This window comes from Schistocerca serialis, chromosome 3, assembly GCF_023864345.2.
Source record: "Schistocerca serialis cubense isolate TAMUIC-IGC-003099 chromosome 3, iqSchSeri2.2, whole genome shotgun sequence".
Taxonomy (NCBI): Eukaryota; Metazoa; Arthropoda; class Insecta; order Orthoptera; family Acrididae; genus Schistocerca; species Schistocerca serialis.
This window is the reverse complement of record NC_064640.1, coordinates 809,328,273-809,334,306: the sequence shown is the minus strand read 5'-3', so window position 1 is coordinate 809,334,306 and position 6,034 is coordinate 809,328,273.

The window sequence follows — 6,034 nt, the reverse complement described above, 5'->3', positions numbered from 1 at the left end:
TAGTTCCCACGGTAGAGGTGTGGGCCAGCAGTTGCAGGAAGTGTTGGGGAGTGAGTACCAGGTCACCAGCATTGTGAAGCCTAGTGCAGGGTTGGCTCAGGTGACTGAAAGCATAGGGGAGTTATGTAAGAATTTTACGAAAGAGGATCAGGTAATGATAGTGGGTGGAGCAGGGAACAGTCTCGATAGGGACGGGGAATATGATGTCAGTGGTGACTTGGTTAAGATAGCTACTCAAACTGGTGGTACTAATGTGCATTTCGTGCAACTGTTTCAACGTCATGATCGGTCTCACCTTAATGCGGCTGTTCGGCGCGTTAATGTGGGGCTGGGGAGGGCACTGATGGCGGAGGGCATGGATCACATCTCAGTGGTGCCAGTTTGGTCTATCAGTAGATGGGGTTCCACTAGGCATGGCCTGCACCTCAATAGGTATGGGAAGGGGAGGCTGGCAGGCTGGCTAAGCTTATAGGTGACAGTGTAGTGGGTGGTGGTGGTGGTAGTGGTATCACTCATGGAAAAATTCTTATAGTAGTTGGTGTTAGAGCTGCACCTTTGACTGAAGTCAGCTGATAGGTATAACTGCTGAAAGGAAGTGCCTCTAACTAAGGGCTCACCTCCAGAGGATGTAATGTTTCCAAGTAGAGAAGGAATTAGCATATTTCATCAAAATATGAGAGGTATTAGAGATAAAGTTAGTGAACTGCTAATAGATGTTAACTCTGAAATTATTGGTATATCAGAGCACCACTTAAATAATTTGATAATTCAGAGGCTTCCTTTACCAGGCTACAGATTAGCTGGCTGTTTCTCAAGGAGTTCCTTGCGGGGTAGGGGAGTGGCTCTGTACGTAAAAAACAGTATTTCATTTGAATCCATAGACGTATCACGACACTGCACTGAACAGATGTTTGAAAGTTGTGCAGCATTAGTTGAATTTAGTGAAACTAAACTTCTAATTGCTGTTGTTTATAGGTCCCCTAACTCCGACTTCAGAGCATTTTTGCTTATGCTAAAGAGGGTTCTTGATTCACTTTGTAGGAAGTACCAGAAAGTACACTCCTGGAAATTGAAATAAGAACACCGTGAATTCATTGTCCCAGGAAGGGGAAACTTTATTGACACATTCCTGGGGTCAGATACATCACATGATCACACTGACAGAACCACAGGCACATAGACACAGGCAACAGAGCATGCACAATGTCGGCACTAGTACAGTGTATATCCACCTTTCGCAGCAATGCAGGCTGCTATTCTCCCATGGAGACGATCGTAGAGGTGCTGGATGTAGTCCTGTGGAACAGCTTGCCATGCCATTTCCACCTGGCGCCTCAGTTGGACCAGCGTTCGTGCTGGACGTGCAGACCGCGTGAGACGACGCTTCATCCAGTCCCCAACATGCTCAATAGGGGACAGATCCGGAGATCACAGTAAGACTCAGTTTTTACAGTTCCTAACACACAATTCAACAAAACCTGACGTTTTAATCTCACAGAACGGGCATATGATTAGTGAAACTGAACAGTTCAAATTCCTAGGTGTTCAGATAGATAGTAAGCTGTCGTGGAAAGCCCACATTCAGGATCTTGTTCAAAGACTTAATACTGCCATTTTCACTATTCGAACGGTATCGAAAGAGAGTGATATTTCGACACGTAAATTAGTCTACTTTGCTTATTTTCATTCACTTATGTCGTATGGTGTTATGTTTTGGGGTAACTCTTCCTATTCTAGAAGAATATTTTTGGCTCAGAAACGGGCGGTTCGGGCAATAAGTGGTGTGAGTTCACGAACCTCTTGTCGACCTCTTTTCACGAGTCTGGGTATTTTGACATTGGCCTCTCAATATGTATATTCCTTATTGTCGTTTCTTGTTACCAATATTAGTTTATTTCCAACAATAAGCAGCTTTCACTCGGTTAATACTCGGCAGATATCAAACCTCCATTTGGATCGGACTTCCTTAACTCTTGTGCAAAAAGGTGTGCAGTATACTGCTGCATCCATTTTCAATAAGCTGCCACTCGAATTAAAAAATCTTAGCAGTAATCCACGCGCTTTCAAATCGAAACTGAAGAGTTTCCTCGTGGGTCACTCCTTCTATTCTGTCGAGGAGTTCCTTGAAAAATTAAGATGATTCTCATTGTATTGCAGATAGCGTTTGCTTAAAGTTATGGACTGGTTTTCTTTCAGGTTCATGAGCATTTATTTTTATCTGTTATTACTTTTTATGTTGTAAGTTCATGTACTGACACGTTCCATGACCTTGGAGATTTGCTCCTCAATTTGGTCCTACGGAACTTGACATTTAAATAAATAAATTAAAAAAAATCCAGAGGCGTCAAGTCTGGCGAACGAGCCGAGCCGACCACGACACATCTCCTCCGCGTTCAGTCCAACGATTTGGGAATTGTCTCTGAAGCTCATTTCTAGCCATCAGCAAAAAATGTGCCGGACACCCATCGTGTTGTTACCGAATTCTGTTCCTTGTTCCTAAAGGTATTTCTTCCAACAACAGACCTAATGTTCCTTGCAGGAATATGGTGTACTTCCTACCATTAAGCTTTCCTTCGATGAAATAGGGGCCTATAATTCTGTCCTCCATAATCCCACACCATACATTTACCGAACACGGTTTTTGGTGTGCAACGTGCTGCAGTCAACATGGATTTTCAGTTGCCCAATAATGCATGTTACGCAAATTAACATTTCCATGGTTCGTGAATGTAACCTCGTCTGTAAATAAAATCAAATTAATAAATGTATCATCCCTCTAAATCTGAAGTTGAGCCTATCGGCAGAATTCAGTGCGATGCATACAACCCGTACCAGTTAATTCTTGGTGGAGACTGATATGGTAAGGATCATGTTTATGGGGATGCAGAACACGAACAACACTACTCTGCCTCATGCCAGATTGCCTTGCGATTTGACGCGAATTAACACAAGGATCTCGAACCACAGTGGCAAGAGTACCAATTTCCGTTTCCTCGTTAGTAATTTTCCTTTGCCGGATATGTTTCCGATGCGTTGTTCTCAATTTATCATACACATATTTAAATGTACGACGTGTAGGGTGAGTACGTTGAGGATATTTTTCAGCGTATAGGTCTCTAGCTCTCACTGAATTTCGTTGGCAATCTCCGTAAATGAGAAGCATATCGACTTGTTCTTGGAAGGAATACATCATTTAAAAAAATGGCTCTGAGCACTATGGGACTTAACTTCTGAGGTCATCAGTCCCCTAGAACTTAGAACTACTTAAACCTAACTAACCTAAGGACATCACACACATCCATTCCCGAGGCGGAATTCGAACCTGCGTCCGTAGCGAATACATCATTCACATTCGCTTGATTCGACGATACTAGTCTTACCGTTCCTGTTAGTGTTGTATTGCGAAACCGTAGAATGATGTTTACATGTATGTGGCACGGAAGATGGACACGCCGTATTCGGCGAATACTTGCTATTTGCATGATATACAAGAGAGAATTGTCGGAGCATATGCTTCGGTAAGAGCCGAAGTGATAAGGAATACCACTCAATCCACCATAAGAAGATCGCAGCAATGCAGCGATACCAATCGTCATCACTTCGGACACCTTCTGTAAATGGACGTTCATGCCACCTTTGTGACCTTCGTTGACCTTCAAAGGCCTTACTGTTGCACATCATTGGATTCGTCTCGATAGCCGCTATCAGGAAATAAGTACCAAACTATGACATAACATTTAAAAAAAAACAAGGTTCACCTTCATATGTCTGACGTGACCCCACCTAGCAACAAAAAAAACATCATATTATGGCCCCCGTTGTCCCATGCAACATTTGTCCCACAAACTTTTCAGCTACTATCATACTTTCAGAGTTATTCTTGGTGCCCATAGTTAGTGACTCACCCGGTATAATGGAAGAATGTCTTGACATTTTTATAAGACATCAGCGTTATATACTGCAGAGGAGCTTCATCTACTATGAGGAAATAAGAGTACACACAATTATTTCAGTACAGTTAAACACTAACATTACAGTGAGAAAACATTATTTATATTTCAAGACAAGAATTCTTCTTTGCAGAAACTTAACGCTATTGGTAGTGGAGTCAGCCTTTGGCAACCTGTCACAAGGCTTTCAGTACTACCCATAAACAAGACGTTTCAAGTCATGAAAGCTAAAAAGTAACCACACCATATGGACATGCTGTACTTGTGGAACTGATCATGGAAAAAGTGTTTCTTCTCTCACGATTTTCCAAGACGAGTGAGGAGGAATCAGTATTCCTCAATAATGGAAATATGTTTTATAGTGGAAGAGTAAATGCGATGGAGACTACGGATTTTACCTTGTAGTAGTAAATGTTCCTGAATCATGAAAAAATGTGAAATACACATTTGGTGTTAAAACTTTTTATTTCTCTCTCCGTTCTAATTTTTTACACATCGCCTCCATTTCTCAATATGTAATCATCTTACTAAAACATTTTCTTCATGTCGCCTGGCTTTCTGCAGTCTTGACTCTTTCGAGTGTATACATAAGAAGCTTCGAAGGTAACACTCTCCCTAACAATGGATGTCTGAGTCACAGCTATTTTGAGTCAAATATTGTACGTCACTTGTAGTCTGTGCAGAATCGGTATACACCTGCATTCATCTTTTGAATCAGCACCGTCGTGCAGTGCAATACACTGGGCTTGTTCGCCCTACATTTTGAACATATGATGTGAGGCTAGCTTTCTTCGATGGCTGCTCGTTCACAATACTCTGTGTGATTTATCTGACATTCTGTAATATATAATGTTGCTAATACTCTCATGTGAACATACCCATTTGTTGGACATGTTGATGTTAAGTTAATTTCAGCTTAGATTCTCATAAGATCATTATTTCCAATGTGTTGAGGAAATATCATTGCATTTCAAGCTACTTGTTTGCAAGGGTACTGGAAGTGGAGCTTAATTTTTTGTGAACATCTGACTCGATACAGAAGACCAGAAGAGCACGAGTCACTGAATAGACAGTATCGTGTCAAAGACAGTTATGTCCATGGATTTCAGAAGAGTAATAAACGAGGTACTATTTGGCAAATGCTAGGCATTTGTATGAAGCATTATAGTATGTTTCGCAAAACAGGAGTTGCTTCGTTGACGTACATTCTTCTCCTATACATTATGACATGCAAATTTACAGTCTCAACGAAATAATTATAAACACAATGGAATGGAACATGGCAAGGACGGCATGTGTACATATTAAGGTCATTTACAGTGTACCTGCACTGCAGTAGCTCAAGCTTCAGGAATAACATTATTCCATTAATATTTTCCTGGTATTTGTAGGGCTAACACTTTAGTTGGTTGGTTGGTTTGAGGAAGGAGACCAGACAGCGAGGTCATCGGTCTCATCGGATTAGGGAAGGACGGGGAAGGAAGTCGGCCGTGCCCTTTGAAAGGAACCATCCTGGCATTTGCCTGGAGCGATTTAGGGAAATCACGGAAAACCTAAATCAGGATGGCCGGACGTGGGATTGAACCATCGTCCTCCCGAATGTGAGTCCAGTGTCTAACCACTGCGCCACCTTGCTCGGTCAACTAACACTTTAGTCATAAATCGAAGCGTAACATACAAACAAACACAATAAATAGTGTAATAAGATCAGACACATACTGCAAAACGTGGTAGCACATCCTATACAACAGTGACATACAAACACACAAAAGAGTGTAATAAGATCAGACATGTGCTGTAATACGTAATACCACCTCCTATACAACAACGTCTTGATTTCCTCATTAAATAATTAAAATGGCTCTGAGCACTATGGGACTCAACTTCTGAGGTCATTAGTCCCCTAGAACTTAGATCTAGTTAAACCTAACTAACCTAAGGACATCACAAACATCCATGCCCGAGGCAGGATTCGAACCTGCGACAGTAGCGGTCTTGCGGTTCCAGACTGCAGCGCCTTTAACCGCACGGCCACTTCGGCCGGCTAGACAGATAACAGTTGGCATTAGATCACACTTGTTAAA